Source organism: Hipposideros armiger, unplaced genomic scaffold (assembly GCF_001890085.2).
Source record: "Hipposideros armiger isolate ML-2016 unplaced genomic scaffold, ASM189008v1 scaffold_111, whole genome shotgun sequence".
NCBI classification, from domain to species: Eukaryota; Metazoa; Chordata; class Mammalia; order Chiroptera; family Hipposideridae; genus Hipposideros; species Hipposideros armiger.
The window spans coordinates 770,336-786,894 of NW_017731461.1; the positions used below are offsets into that span (position 1 = coordinate 770,336).

The 16,559-nt window shown below is 48.6% G+C and overlaps 1 protein-coding gene across 2 annotated transcripts in view; it reads left to right on the forward strand.

Annotated features, from left to right (window-relative positions):
- Nucleotides 1–5,191: 5,191 nt before the first annotated feature.
- FXYD6 (FXYD domain containing ion transport regulator 6) overlaps nucleotides 5,192–16,559 on the forward strand; it is a 39,999-nt gene continuing 28,631 nt past the window's right edge. Inside the window, exon 1 of one of the 2 annotated variants that reach the window (XM_019647500.1) lies at nucleotides 5,192–5,542. The gene's annotated coding sequence lies outside the window, so the exon portion shown is untranslated. The remainder of the gene's footprint in view (nucleotides 5,543–16,559) is intronic. The other variant, XM_019647499.1, reaches the window with a different exon arrangement.

Consider the following 16,559-nt stretch of genomic DNA (forward strand, 5'->3'; position numbering starts at 1 on the left):
CTTATTTACAATAGCCAAGAGATGGAAACAAACCTAAGTGTTTATTTATTTATTTATCTATTTATTTTTTAAGATTTTTATTGGGGAATTGGGGGGATGGGAGCAGTGCTGGGGAATTGGGGGAAGGGGAACAGATAAGTTGCTGTTGTTTTGTTCTTCAGTCTAGTTGTGGAGGACGTTGCTTCACTGGCCCAAGTTGGCACCATCATTGCGCTCTTCCCGGGCAAGGCAGATTAGTTGCCGGCTTCTGGATGGTCGCTCACTGCGGCTGCGGTCCGCTCACACTGGCTGCTGGCTACACATGGTAGCCCATGGCAACCCACTGCCACAGGGGCTGCAGCCTACGCCGTCACCGGCAACTCAGGGCAGCCCAGCTCCAGATTGAGCTGTTGTTCAGCATCTTAGCTGTGGAGGGCAGTGTCACTGGCCCTCATATGTGGGATCCGAACTGGGGCCCTCTGGCATCCCAAGCCAGTTCTTAACCATCACGCCACTCAGCCGGCCCGCTAAGTGTTTATTGATAGAAGAGTGGATAAAGACGAGGTGGTACATATATACAGTGGAATACTACTTGGCCATAAGAAAGAATGAAATCTTACCATGTGTGACAACATGGATGGCTCTAGAGGGTATTATGCTAAGTGAAATAAGTTAGACAGAGTAAGACAAATACCACGCGATTTCACTTATATGTGGAATCTAAAAACCAAAAATGAACAAACCAAACAGAAACAAACTTATAGATAACAGAGAAAATTTTGATATTTGTCAGATGGGAGGGGTTTGGGGCTCTGGGTGAAAAAGGGAAGAGATTAAGAAGTACAAATTGGTAGTTACAAAATAATAATGGGGATGTAAAGTATAGCATAAGGAATGTAGTCAATAATACTGTAATAATACATATGGTGTCAGATGGGTACTAGACTTATTGGGGGGATCACTTCATAAGGTATATAAATGTTGCACACCTGAAACTAATATATTATTGAATATCAACAGTAATTGAAAAATGTTTTAAATTTAAAAAAAGAGAACTTAAGCTTTTACATCTCTGGCTAATTCAGAGTCCTCATACAAACAAAAATTACTAAGCATGACTCAGTGTAACCCATGATTTTGGGAGAACAGTTTATATCTGAAGAGTTTATGCTGTAAACAATTTTGTATTTTACTTTGTTGAAGAAGTGTTCATCATTTAGTAAAAATATTTTTTCTTAAAAAAAAAAGTTGGATTATAACTAGTAGAAACTACGGACACACTGAAGGTTTGAACCATATCTGTGTTGTGGAAAATACCAAACTAGAGTTGATAGCCTGGGGGTGGGGAGACAAAGTCAGAGTTACCAGCAGAGGCTGGGCCCACAGAGGCCTGACCTGGAACAGAAGCAGCAGAGGGGAGAGGAGTGAGAATGAATAAATGGGTTGGGGCAGTGCCATGCAGGAATTGAGGAAGACACAGAGGGGAGTCAGCTTTGGGGGTTCGGATGACAAATTCAGCATGAGCAGCGCTGAGTCCCTGGGGATTGATTATTTAGCTGGATCTCTGGGGTGAGGACCAGGGTGGAGATTGTGGGGTCATCAGCCTTCCGTAGGTGGTAAAACCACGGTTGTGGATTGGATTGCTGTGGAACCATGAAGAGCAGCTCAACAAAGGGCCTGACACAGCTGCTTAAGAGAGAAGCCAGAGGAGTGTGAGAAAAAACAGTCAGGGAGGGAGGAAGGGATCAGGGTCAGAGTGGTTTGGACGTGAGCTGAGCTCTTCAGCCAAGGAGGTGGGAAACAGTTCTGTCCTAGGGGTTCCGGGCTTAGCATTTGGCTGCTGGGTGGGGTGGGGAGAATCCCCTCCCCTTTCTTTAGTTCTTATGGTTGGACTAGTAATAAAATAAAATTGACAAAAGACTAGAATAACACAGAAAAACCAATTTAACATGTGCACACGGGAGAATCACAATATGATATTCAGATCGTAAAATGAGGCTCAAAGAAATGACTGAACCAGGCACCTTTTCATATTTTTTAGACAAAGAAGCAATACATTTGTGAGAAATTGACAGGACAAGAAAGTGCTCGTTGGAAAGGAATCTAAGCGTGGTTTGGGTATTGGTTAGTAAGGAATTTGAACAAAGTTTGGGCTTGTGTAGTAAATTAGTAAAGACGTCTCTAGGCTTGTTTATACACGCTTTCCACTCTGGATTCTTCTAACTCTTGTGATAAGGTTGTCTCTTAGCCTTCAGGAGCAGGAGGGTACCTATCACATGGGAGATTTATTTCCTGCTTTTATGGGGACCGAGAGGTCAGGGTTTTCTTCTTACATGGGCAGTTTCTTGAGTAACTTGAATTCCAAATAATATGCCATTGTGGGATATCTTGGGGTGGCCTGTCTTGGGCCACAAGCGTGGGCAGAATCTGCACTGGTTTTACACTCTGCACCCCAGGATGAAAAGGCACCCCCAAAGCTTCCTGTGTCCACCTTGGAGGGTTACCTGCTAGGAAGGGCCAGGGATCTCCCTTCTAAGACTCCTGGTCTTACCCCTTTCATTTTCCCTACAGGCCCTCGGTTTTCCATCTGTGGCTGTGTGACCTGGGCACTGACATGATAAAGAGCTATTTTTGCGATAGCATAAGGGAACCAGGGCAAGTGCTACCCAGATGGGGTTCTAGCTGCACAGTTGTAAGTTGCCTAGTCAGCTGAGCACACACTTTGAAGTATGTAGCAGTCCTTTATGCTTCCAACAGTTATGCTGTCTTCCCAAGCCCTAGGTCTCCCATGGCTCCAATTCTGGGGTGGGATGGAGGGGGGAGTGTTTCAGAAATGGTTTCTTACCCTACTTCCACCGTGGCTGTGCATTTCTGCCCTAGCTCTCTCTCTTTTTGCTCCTTGGGCTTCTAGAGAAGCAGGATTCTCTTCAGTTGAGATTTAGTCCCATTTCTTAAGTTCACATTAGCACTGCTCTCCTTGCAGCCCCTGAATCCTGACTGGAGAGTCCCCTGGCAACAGCCAGCTACTCCCCAATTCTTGCTTGAAACCGTTTTCTTGATATCCTTGAGTGGCTTCCCACTGTCCGGATTGAATAAAGGTTGGATTCACCCAGGGACTGCCTACCAGGCCTGCTTGGTCTGGTGTTTGCTTCCTTTTCCAGCCTGTCTCCTCTGCTCAGGAGCCACAGTGGCTCTTTTCATGGCATGCTCCTTCTGCCTCAGGGTCTTTGCACATGTTGCTTCTGTTTTTGTGTCAGAATCATTTTCCAAGCCTACTTGTCACTCCAATTCTTGGCTCCTTCATCTCCTGACCCTTTAGCTCACTTCTCAAATGCTACCCACTCAGGGCTCTGAACAATGTTTTAATTGCACATTTATTCATGAGACTATTTGATAAATATCTATCTTGCCTATTAGCGTGTCTTTCCTTTCAGTGTTGAACCCCTGAGCTTGGCCCAGGGTTCAGTGCAGAGTAGCTCCTCACATAAATATATGTCTTAAAAGAATGAAGCAGCTAGTGACCTTTTTCTTCCCCCCATGCCCACGTTTCATAGGGTGGGGACTAGATGTTTCTTTTTCCCTCTAGAACAAGCTTGTGTGTGACTTCATAACTGTGTCACCCCAAACTTCTTCAGCAGTGTCCCTGGATGGACTGGGAAGAAACACCATTTAAGAGGCAAGCCATGGCCCTTCCTCACGTGAATGTAGCTACTGGTATCCCTCTGTTGCCTTTTGCTGGTCAGAAGTGTCAGGCAGGGGCACGTGGGAAGTAATTTGGCCAAACACTTTGGAATTCTTGGGCAGGAAAAGGGCTGGTACTAGCAAGTGGCTCAGCTTTGGAATTCTGACTGATGACTTTTCCTTTACCTAACAGGCTTACAAAGCTTGAGTTTGACATGCCAGTTGGAACTCCAGAAAGCAACACAGAGAGGTGGCCAACAGGCAGCATTCAAGGGCATCTGGGAGGGATTAATCTACTTGCCCACAGACACAGGCTTAGCAAGTGGCATAGTTTGTTCGATCTCCCTCACCTGGAGCAAAAGAAGCGGGAGAAGGACATTGTAACCAAGTTCTCAGCTTATAGAGGAACAGAAGGGCTACTCAGTCTATGTAGTCATAGGTATCAGAGCTGTCCTCCCCAGGGTCTCCCTGAGTGGGGCTACCCCACTCTATCTATTTCTTACGATAATTAAATAATCTAGGGTTTGAACTGGAAGGGGCCTCAGGATTATCTGGTCTGTCTCCTTCATTGCACAAATGAGAAAATAGAGGCCCAGGGTTGGGGTGTTAGAGGTGAGGCTGGATCTCTTCCTAGCCGTACCCATCGTCCCAGGATTTGGGGTCTGTAAGGAAGTCCCTGGGGCCCTGCCCAGGCTTGGACATCCCAGCCTGTCTCTCTCAGGCATCACCCCTTATCCTGTCTGCCCCATCTTGGCTCAGGCTGCGCAGCCTCATGGCAGGCAGCATGGCTTCCTGGCTACCAACTGAGTGGCCAGCCCTTGCTGTGTTTCTGTGGTTTCTGTCAGTGCCTGGCCTCTTCCCTTCGTACAAACCTGCTCCTCAAGATGACAGTGGTTTATTGAGCACTCACTCTGAGTGCTAGGCTAAGCATCCTAGAAGGTTAATGTTCTCAGAGCAATTTTTACATGGGAGGAAACTCAGGCTCAAGGTTTCCTTCAGTGATTTGTTCAAGATCAAGTCACAGGTTGAGTGGGAGAACTAGGTAAGGTTTAAATCTTCAAATTCAGTTTGCCATCTTGAATTTGGACCCTGAGGAGTGGGCTGTCGCATGGGGCAGTACTGTGGCCTGGCAGGGCCAGGGTGGGAGGCCTTGAAAAGGGGGCTCTGAGCAGCAAATCTGTGGTTGGGGCAAGCGGCTCCCCCCCAGCACCGCACCTAGCTCTAGCTGAAATGACAACTACGAGCAGAGCCACCTCATGTGCCTCCAACACAGCCATTCATGCTTTTGGTGCACATTTCCCTTAATTGCCAAGGTTCCCATTAACGTGGGTTGCTGTGTCTGGTGCTGGGTTATTTTCTCTGATTTTCCCGTTCCCCTCAGTTTACTATTTGAGAACGACACTAGCTCTGTCATTGTGTTTGTCTCGCTCCCTTCCCACCCTCACCAGAGGAAAATCAAAAGGGAGCAGCTGGTGGCAAATCTGCGCTGGCGCTGGCCCGCCCCCTCGGCGGCAGGCTCCTGTTGCTTCTCGGAGGTGGCCGCCCTTTGAGCGAATCCCTCCCTTACGGGTGGGAGAGGCGGCGACTTCGCAGCCGGAGGGCAGCGCAGGGCGAGGGGAGAGGGGTCTGCGGGCGGACGCTACCCAGCAGCCAGCGGACCGCGACACAGCGGCAGCGGTCCCCGGAGCAGCGCAGCCGAGCCCCGCCCACCGCTCCCCACCCCCTCAGGGCGCGCCTCTCCCCCATCCCAGCCCTTCGCAGGAGGGGAGGCGGGAAAACCGCGAAAGCCTCTCCAACCGCCCTGCCCCAGCCCCACCACTCCCAGCTCTTGCAGACTCGGCTCGTTCTCTGGGTATCGTCTTGGAGGGGCCGCGCTGTGTAGGTAAGCGGCTGCGGAGGTGGCAAAGTTGGGTTCTTCTTCCAGAAGGAAAGGCTCGGGTTGGGAAGGGTTGTGGGGGACCGGGGACCGGCTGGTTTTGTTTCAGGGGTGTGAACCGGCCTTCCCGGGAGCTTGCCCTTTGGCAGCCAAAACCAAGGTGGATAGGAAAAGGGGAAGTTGGCCTCCGAAAGGGAGAGGGGGCCTCTGAGGGAAGGCAGGCCATGTCTGTGGGGGTGCAGCTGGTAGCTGGGCACCGGCTTGCTGTTGCCCGGTTTGGGGCTCTTGTTTTTAGGAGAAGAGGAAAGGACTGCACCCACTCTGTATCCTGGGGGAGTCTTCCCTTTGTTACTTGGAAGCTGTGGACACCGGAGTAGCGCATGGGGAGGTGGCTGGATGTGAATGTGGACACATGAGCGATACAAAATGGAACTTGCTGGTTTGGGGTTTGGAGGGCTTGACAGGGCGGTGGAAGGAAGGAAAGGAAGGGCCGGGGTTCCAGGGCACGGGATTCATGAGAATGTCAGCATCGATTTATTTTTCTTCTTCTCCTTGTTTATCCGATTTCTTCTCGGGGGCCCTGACCCCGCCCCCTCCTTCCCTCCTTTCCTCACGTCCAGCTTCTTTCCCCAGCAGGGCTGGCCCTGGCAGAGCCTCTCCCATTGTGTCTCTCTGGGCTTCCGCGCGCGGAGCGTTGGAAGAGCAGCCCGCGGCTCCTGGCGCTTGCTTCTGGCTCTTACAAGTGGTGGCTGGTAGAGAAAGCACCCAAGGGTGGGAGCAGGGAGCAGCTGTGCGGGAGAAATGGGCCTACCCAGGTCCCTGCTACCAACCTCCAGATGTGGGGGGCTGAGGCTTCTTCGCCCCACCAATGTGGCCTCTGTATCCACTTCCTTTGTTTCCTTGGCATGGTGTTCTGGCTGGGCCCAGGTTTCCAGGTTTGGCGATGGATCAGTGGGCAGCCCATGTCCGCTGTGAAAGGACCCCCACTCTGGGGGCCAAGTGCCCTCATATTGTGTACGTGTGGATGTGTATATTTGCTTCCGCAACTTAGCCTTTTGCACGTGACCTGCCTGGTAGTTGCCATGGAAACGCCTCTTCAGTTCTCAGCCTCCCTCCTTTTCCTGCCCATTCTTCACCTCCATATCTCCTCCCCTCCCCCCAACATGGTTGCCTAGATACTGGTTGGCCCTGGCTTCTCTGGGTAGGGCACCTTGGATAGCTAGCTCCCAAACTGACATGGCCCCTTACCCACTCCATTCACCTTTCACACTGCACATCACAAACACACCCCGAACACCCAAACATATACAACATACATACCACGCTACATACGTATACCACACATGCATCCTACTCGGCATACACACTCCATAAACATGCCACTCATACCCATATATCACATTCCATACACACCAAATACATCACATATATACCTCACCACAATGCCACCTGCAATGCTACCAATACACTCTGCCATCATACTGTGCATGTTCACACACACCAACAATAGCACATACCATCGCCTCCCCAACACACACACACACATACACAATGTACTTCTCAACAGATCTCAGGTTAGAAGAGAGGACATTTTCTGCCTCATCTGGCTCTATGCCAAGGAGGATAGGTAAAGGCTCAGGAGGCTCAGAGGGAGAATTTAAATCTCGCCATTGCTGTTTTCTCCCTGCCCTGCCCCTGAGAAAGCCTGAGGCTCCTAGGAGTCTCCACTCAGCCTGTGTGATTCTTCCTGCCTAAGGGAGGACCAGGCACTCTGGGACCAGCAGAAGGCTCTGAGCCTCCACAAAGCAGGCAGGAAAGGTGACTGTGCAAGGAAAACAGAGGAGGTCAGAGGAGGTCGGGGAGAGGAGACAAAGGGGGAAAGAAGGCCAAGGAGAGGGAAGCCAGACAGACCCAGAAGGAGGGGGGCCAGATGAGTTAAGAAAGTGCCCGTAGGGCGACCTGCTCCTCTTGGGTCCAGACATCCCTCTCTCCTCCAGGCACATTTTCCTGCTTCCCGCTTTGCTCCTCCAACCACACCTGTGCACCTAGGAGAGGAAGCAGATTTACGAAGGGTTCCAGGATTGCCAAGGCTTTTCTAAGACCGGTGGATTCTGTGGTGGGTAGGTGGTCGGTGCTAGAGGCAAGAATCTCTTTCCTGGCCTCTATGTGATCTTTGGACTGATTGAGGACCCATTTCATTTGATCCTTCAGTGAACTGGTTTAAGTACCTACTATGTGTTAGTTGCTGGGCACTTGAAGATGAGGAGGAAGACACAGTCCCTGACCTGTGAATCCTAGATTTCTCAGAGCCAGAAGGGGTCTTGAGGGAACATCCAATCAGGACATCAAGTAGCTAGGGAAACTGAAGCACACACACCCAGTAGTGGCTGGGGCCTTCTCACTGTTCAACCAGGATTTGTGACCCTACACTCTCTGTTCCACATCTCTTGCCTTTCTTTTTTTTTTTACTGACAGCAACCCTGTGGGGACTGCAATGGCCCTTCCAAAGTGTGGGTCCCCGTGTGGGTGGGGAGCCTGCTTCATTATGTTTTCTCCGAGGGTGTGGCAAGGAGGGGGATTGGGGAGAAGGAGCCTCCCTAGATCCTGGAAACTCCCCATAGCCTTAGGCCAGCCAGCCCACCTACATCCCCCATAAATCAGAGCACACACTCCCCCGCCCCTCCAACCCTGTTGGCTTTAGGTGGCTGCCATCTGGATGGCAGACTGTGCCAGGCAGCCCCCAGGACTCACTGTCTAACAAATCACCCACCAGCTTCTGCCCGAGTGCCTGGAGGAAATAAAACAGTCATGACAGGCACATCCCCAGGAGGCAGAGAGCCTGTAGCATAAAGGCTATAAGCCTGGAGGCACAGACCCAGGTTCTAGTCCAGGTTCTGCCCCAAGGGCAAGTGTATTTATTCCACAGATATCCTTTTGGATGCAAACTGATCTGGTGAAAGCCAGAAATGGCTTAGACTGATCTTAAACAACTGAAAGCCTCCAAGATTTTAGACCTCTATTTCCACATCTGTCTATTTCCATGTCTGTCAATAATGCCTTATTTTGGGGAGGTTTAGATTTCATGATTTCTAAGGCATTTCTTCCTCGATTATTCTTTTTTTTAAATTTTTTTTTTAGCTGAGCCATCCTGCCACCTGTTGACAGCTCAGCGGCAGCTCAGCTCGGGCTGGGAATCGAACCAGAGACACTGTTGCTTAGAGCTCGCACTCCGGAGCGAGCTCTTAACCAACTGAGCCACTCGGCCGGCCCCCATTTCTTCCTCTAAATTTTTGTAGCTTCTTCAATCTGAAAGAGACCCCTCTTTTTCTCTAGGTGCCAAATCGTACTCATTATGCCATAAAACAGGGTTGCAGCTGAGCTGAGCAGGAAAGGAGCTAGTTTTTTTTGTTTTGTTACTCCAGAGAAAACTTCCCCTTTCACCCAGTGGGACAGGAGGTGCCCAAGAAACTGAGACCAAGTTTTCATCTCGTGCTGTGGGAGCTGCCCCATCCTGGTCACTGTGGTCTATCTACCTGGTCTGTTCTGTCAGGATGAAAGCTGGAGCTGGGAGGAGTCTTGAAAGAGATGTCTTCTGGCGAGGACGAGATTCAGGGCCATCCTTTGGTGGGCCTATGAAATCCTCGGGAGGGAAAGCCTTTGGCCAGCTGGAGAGTGCGACAGGAGGTTCTGGTCAGTTCTCTCTGCCTCTGATGAGAAGCATAAACGCTCAGATAAATGCTTGGAACCAACTGGGCAGCATCTTCTCTGCTCTGGAATAGGAGGGAGGAGGGGAGACCCTTATCTGGGAAAGTATGAAGTCCTCTTGGAGTCCACGCGGGAATGTGTTTGTTAGAAAGAAGTGCGGGGAGCACAAGGCCCGGGAAGGGGGCTGGGGCCCTGGGAGTGTGGCTACTCTAGCTAAGCATGTCTGATCTTGGATGGAGGGGGCTAGGAATGAGGGTGACCCCCACACAGATGGAGGGCAAAACCAGGCCTCTGAAGAGACCCGAGGCCAAGATCTTAAATTCATTCATGCATGATTTTAACAAATGTTAATTGTGTCCATCTGATATGCCAGGCTCTGGGCTTCTCAGAGCCCACAGAGCTGTGAAATGATGGTTTCTCATTCACCAGAGCCTCCTGCTCAGATAGACCAATTGATTTGTCCTGCCCCTTCTCTTCCCCTGCTTACCTCACCCTACCTCCTACCAGGAAGGCTCTTCAACAGGAAGCCGCCCCCCCCCCACTCACTGACATGCACACTCACCCTTGCACACACTTTCCCTTTCTCACATAATCTTGCAGACCTAACACAGAGGCACGTGCTCACAGGTTCCCACACATTCTCTCACCTTGCCCGGCAGCAGTCTCTCACCCAGACCATTGTGATGGCCTCTTCATTTCCATTCTCTCCACCTTGATCCATTTCTCCACTGGTCCCGTGGGTTAGGTCCAGTTATGTCAGACCTCCTGTGGCTCTCCATTGCCTATTAATAGGGACAGGTGCCTGGCACTGGCACTCAAGGCTCCCTGTAACCTGGCTGCAGCAATTTCCCAAGCTCCTCTGGATGGTCATCCGAAGCCTCTCGTTCCTTCCCTCTGCCGATACTCGGGCCCTCTCCGGAATGAGCTCTCTCACTCCATCCTGCTGACTAGGGGCTGGTGGCCTGTGGAGATACACACACTTGGGCTCTAATCTGGGTTCTGATGCTTGCCATATTCTTCACTTTTCTAAGCCTCGGTTTTTTTATGTCAAATGAGCATGAAGATTGAGCAGGGTAAGCTCTGTAAAGAGCTTTGTGTGGTGCCTAGCACATAGTAAACACTCAGTAGATATTAGCTGCTATAATAATAATGATAGCAGTGACATTATTATCAGAATGATATTTTGTTGTTGTTGTTGATATATTATCCTTTGAGGTATCCTTTGCCTCATTCTTTCAAATAGCTTTTCCTGATTCCTGGTAAACAGACCTGCTTTCCTCTTCTTCAAACCCTTGAATGCTGTACGGCTTGCTGTGCTTGCCTTTTATCTACTTAGATCCATGCCCTCTCCCCGCTACCCCCCTTACCTCTTCAAAGGCAAAATCTGCTTGTCCCCTAGACAGTGTCTGGCTCTGTCGCTGTTGGACACAGGGAGAAAGTGCATGAGCATGTGTGAGCTGAACATAAGAGGTCAGACAATTAAGTTTGCAAACTCATCCTAGAAAAAGTGCTACATACCTCACTGCTGAATATCACTACGGTCACCTTCGAAGTACTCCCTTTGGGAAGCTATGCACCGACGCCAGCGCCTAGTCCACCCTTCACGGCAATTTTGGAACTTGCTGGAATGGCCATCAGAGCTGTCGTCGTATTACCCTTGATGTCCTGAATGTCATCAAGATGTCTTCCTTTCAATATTTCCTTTATCTTTGGGTAGAGAAAGAAGTAATTGGGGGTCAGATCAGGTGAGTAGGAAGGGTGTTCCAATACAGTTATTTGTTTACTGGCTAAAAACTCCCTCACAGACAGTGCTGTGAGCTGGTGCATTGTTGTAAGGCAAGAGTCATGAATTGTTGGCAAAAAGCTCAGGTCGGCTAACTTTTTCACGCAGCCTTTTCAGCACTTCCAAATAGTCAACTTGGTTAACTGTTTGTCCAGTTGGTACAAATTCTTAATGAATAATCCCTCTGATATCAAAAAAAAGTTAGCAACATAGTTGCAAACATAATTGTCATACCTCGTATGTAGGAAACAGTTCTCATCCACTAGAAGGTGTTGGAAGCCCACCTGTCCTTCCAAGCTGTCTTATGCTCGTCCCTCATACCCAGGTTCACACAACACATTCCTAACCTGTACGTTCCTTCATCCTCATGCTCAGTTCCTCTGGTAGAGCCTAAAACTAAGAGTTTGACTCCATCTTAGATTTGAGATGCTTAAGGGCTGAGGTCAGTGGCGGGAGCTGATTCATGGTAGCATTTTGGTGATTGGGATTTGACCGGGACCTAGACAGCAGAAGTGAGGAAGTAGGGGGAGGGGAGCACTAAAAAAGTTATAAAATTCCTTAATAAAATCCCTTAGAAATTTGATATAGACCCTTGGGTTGTTCTGAGCTCAGATTGGATTATGACTTAAAGCGATAATGATGTGCAAGCACCCATTCATTCAGACATCAACATTTATAGAGCAGCCACTATGCTAAGCTCTGTAGGTCCAGAGATGCCTAGAATGTGCCTCTGCCCCCTAGGAGTTTGTTCATAGTTTGATGGGGGAGACACACGCACACTAGTGATGGCAGTACGTCGGAAGAGGTGTGGGCCTTGGCTCTGTGGGAATCGGGAGAAGGAATGCATATGGCAGGAGGGTGTTTCCTGAAGCAGCGATAAACAAAGTCAGGTAAACCCTCCATGCATGTACCTGCACCTACCCTTACCACCTAGAGGTAGGGCATATTTTAAGGTATGCAGGCCCCATGGTTCAGAGTACATCCCCATGCCACCCCCACCCCCAAACAAGACAGTGTGAATGTATGCGAAGTACTCTGCAGTCCAGAGCTGTGCTTTCAAGGAGGTGGGCTGTTGGACAGAGGTTGTGTAAGGGGTCTGGCCAAGCTAGCTGGTTACTGTGGTATGGCTGTGGGTAGGGTAGGTGGGCCTGGCCCCTGGGCCTCTGGCCCCAGCAGCTGCTCCGAGTTTCTGTTTCTGCCTCTGGGGCTGCTTGTCTGGCCTCTCTTGAATGGACCTTTGTCAGCAGGCATGTGGAGGAGGTGATCCCATCACTGGCCTGATTTGTGCTAACGCCTGCCCAGCCTACTGGGGACCCAGCCTGGGGCTTCTGTGCAGTGCCTCCCATCAACCAGACTCCCTGGAGCTGGACTGAGATCCCCTTGGGGGCAGGCAGCAGGCCGAGGTCCTACTCCCTTTCTCACTTCTGGGCAACTTGTTATCATTAGCCTGTGCTGGTTGGCCACACAGTGCTTCTCTGTGAGCCTGTCTCTGAGGGCTGTTATGAGAAGAAGCTCACGGGATGATGGCTGAGAAATGTTGGCAGTGACAGTGGGGTGGCAGCAAGGCCTTGTGCCCACTCTAGTGGGCCAGCTTGGGGTCTCCAGGTAGACTTCTAGAAAACAGGCCTGTGTTTGTGATTTGTGAATTCTGTTCCCTTTCTGAGGAAAGGGCCTTATTCTTTTCACGGTCAGTTATTTTCTTCCTCTGACCATGTTTCCCTTCCCCAGAAGTCACTCCCTATTAAAGGTAAAGGTGCCTCCTGGTTAAAATAATAAGTTCTCTGCTATATAATAAAGACATTTTGTCCCTCTCACAACCTCCTGTGAAGCCAGGCTGGATGGGTCTGGGCTCTAGAGAAACAGCTTTGAGTCATGGGGACCTGTGGGCTCAGAGTGTCCCCCTTGATGAATGAAGGGCGGTAGGGCAGACCCAGCGATGGGGTTACTCAGGGGGGCCCCGCCAGGCCTGAGGGTCCCTGGATAAGAGAGGACCCAGTGGGAAGGGACCACCCTGGGAGGTGTCAGCAGTGAAGATCTGGGCCAGAGGCACCCTGCCCTGATCCTGTGCTTTCTATCAGCCTTTGGGGCAGCATGGGAAATTCAGTAAAGTGTCCCTTAGCCTACTAGAATGTCCGCACCCTCGGCTCCATCCTCAGTCCCAGGCTTTGAGTCATGTTGGCTCATCAGCCCCTCTCCGGAACTGTGTAAGGGGGCCAATAATTTTAAGCTAGGCTATTAAACAGAATAACTGAGGTTTAATCGTTTATTTGATAGGCATTTAAAATGCAAATCAAGGGAAAAGGTTGCATTTCCTCTGGAGGCCAAAGATCCATCAATGATCTCTTGTTGGACCCAAAACACTTGCTTTAAAAGGCAGCTTTAAAAGCCTTTGCTGGCTTTGGCTCTGTAGTTCTGAACCATAGAAGCCCAGCCCCTATTGCAGAAGCATCAGACACAGGGCACAGGGCTCCATACTGCTTGCCAGGAAGGTGATGGGATGGGCTTGGGGGACTATTTTGTTTTTAAATGAATTTAAAAATTTTAATTATTTTTCAGTCAGTCCGAGAAAGACAAATACCATATGATCTCACTTATATGTGGAATCTAAAGAACTGAATAAATGAGTAATGTAAACAGAAATAGTCTCAGAGACACAGAGGAAAAACTGAGGGTTGCTAGTTGGGAGGGGCGGGGATGAAGGAGAAGGGGAAGGGATGAGACAGTACAAATTGGTAACTACAGTATTGCCACAGGGATAGAAAAGACAGTTTGAGGAATATAATCAATAATGTTGTAAATACTTTTTAGGGCGCCAGATGGTCTCATGCCTTGTCAGGGAGACCACTTCATAGTCGGTGTAGAGGCCTGACCACTGCACTGTACATCTGAAGCTGCTGTTGAATAATACTATATGTCAACTATAATTGAATATATATATAGTCATGGGATGTGGAGTATAGTGTGGGAATGGAGTCAATGGAATTGTAATAGATAAGTATGAAATTGGGGGTGGGGAGGCAGTGGATGGGGTAAGGGGAGTTGTCACATTGTGAGGGGTGAAAAGGATAACTATTGCATTGTTTTGTACACCTGAAACTAATAATAATAGTAATAAATTTTAGTTAGTTTTTAATAGACCCTTTTAAAGTAATTTTAGATTTACAAAAAAATTGAGCAGATAGTACAGAGTTCCACTATACCCTATCCCCAACACAGAGTTTCCCTACTATTATTAATATCTTATGCAAGTGTGGTACATTTGATACAAATGTTGACCTAAAAATAAAAGGCCAAAGTGAAAGACAACAAGCTTTTATTTGAGATCCAAGAGGATAGCTATTCGAGGAGCACTGATTCAGGCAGAAACCCAAAGTGTTCCGATTAGGGGGTGAAGGAAAGGGGTTTTTTATGAGAAAGGGAGGAGGAGAATGACACAGAACAGAAGAAATTTCTATTGGTGTTAATAGGTGAAGGAAGGAATTTCTATAGGTGCCGATAAGCTAAGTTATTCTTTAACTATACATGGTGATGCTAATCCTAAAGCAAGTCTTTAATTTTCAGACCGGTAGTCAGAATGCCTGTCCTGTTAGCTTTGCAAATAGTTGTTTGGAATACAATGTGGCTTTGGCCCAGTTGAAGGGTCTTTTCCAAAGGTTTTAGGAGTAAGACATGCAAGGCAGACCCTCTGGAATGGCAGCTCCAACTCCATTTGGAAGTGACTCCATTTATATTATTTTCACACAAATAATGAACTAATATTGACACATTATTATTAACTAAAGTCCGAAGTTTATTCTGATTTCCCTAGTTTTTACCTAATGTCCCTTTTCTGTTCCAGGATTCCATCCAGAATGCCACATACATTTAGTTGTTATGTCTCCTTAAGGCAGCAGTTCTCAACCTTCCTAATGCCGCGACCCCTTAATACAGTTCCTCATGTTGTGGTGACCCCCAACCATAAAATTATTTTCGTTGCTACTCTATAACTGTAATTTTGTTACTGTTATGAATCGTCATGTAAATATCTTTTTGTTTTCCGATGGTCTTAGGCGACCCCTGTGAAAGGGTCATTCGACCCCCAAAGGGGGCGTGACCCACAGGTTGAGAACCGCTGCTTTAAGGCTTCTCTTTACTGTGGCAGTTGCAGACTTGCCTTGGTTTTAACCACCATGACAGTTTTGAGGAGGATTGGTCAGGTATAGTGTAAGACATTCCTCAATTGGGATTTGTCTGATGTGTTTCTCATGATTAAACTGGGCTTATGGGTTTGGGGGAGGAAGATCATAGAGGTAAAGTGCTATTTCATCACATCAACACATCACATCACATCACATCACATCACATCACATCACAAGTGCTATTAGTGTGATTCATCACTGTTGATGTTGACAGCTTTAGGTTTTCAATCCCTTTTAGTGTTCCACCTCCAGTGCGATTCCAGGGCCTAGTGATTAGAGCTGTGCACTTTTCACTCCTTGAGATAAACATTTTAATCTGTTAACCAGTGCTCACTGGCTGTCTGCATGACCCCAGCTCTTCCAAGCCATGGGGCAGCACAGAAACTTGTCAGCTAGGAGAGCCTTGTTAAAGAGAGAATAAAACAGAATGTGGTACGTGCCCAATCAGTGCTAATGACAGGCCAATAGGTGCTTTTTGAGTCTGGAGAAAGAAGTCTGCAGTTCAGACTATGGGCTGGAGTGGTAGTTGGACAAAGATAGCATTTCTCAATTTGGGGAGCACATTAGAATCAGTGGGGAGATTCAGTGTGCCTTTGTTGTGGGAGAGTGGGCCCTTCTCCGTGAGAAGTCCAGGTCCTTGGCAACCTGAGCAAAGAATTTAACGAGATACCGGAGTCAAGTAGTGAAAAAGTAGTTTATTAGAAGAGAGAGTACATTTCAAAGAAGTAGAAGTGGGCCCGCTGCAGTAGAGAATAGCTCAAGGGCCCATCATTAGAAGAGAAATTACATTGCAAAGAGTTTGGAGCAGGCCACGTGCAAAGGCGAGGCTCAAAACGCTCAAAAGGAGGAAGGGACTCAAATAAGGGAAGGAGTAAAATAAAGGGCCGGACTTCTCTGGATTTGGAGTTTTTATCCCTTTTTCTCTAGAATGGGCTGTTCCCCTATGGGCGTGGGACCACTTGATTGGCACCTGTGATTGACAAGAGGTATTGCACAGGTGCAAGTGACTGGTCTGATCTAGTTGGGTATTTTGTGCCCATTTGTTTTCCCGCAGGGGTAGGTAATTACAATACAAAGGGGAGTTTTGGGTGGAGAGGGGAGGTTCCCTGGGTGGTCACACTCTGTGGGATGTGCAGGAATGCAGAGATCCAATGTCTGTCTCTAACTGCCTGCCTAGTTTTCCCCTTGAGAGACGTGATCCCCATAAAATCTCTATGGGAAGTTGAGGGACAGGAGGTCTTTTCTTCTGTACCTGCTTCCTGCTGGGCAGGGGCGTAGAGCTGTCCCTGCCTATTGGGGGATTCATGGAACTCTCGCCCTAGCTGATCTCAGATGAGAGGAAGGGGTCTTGCGATCC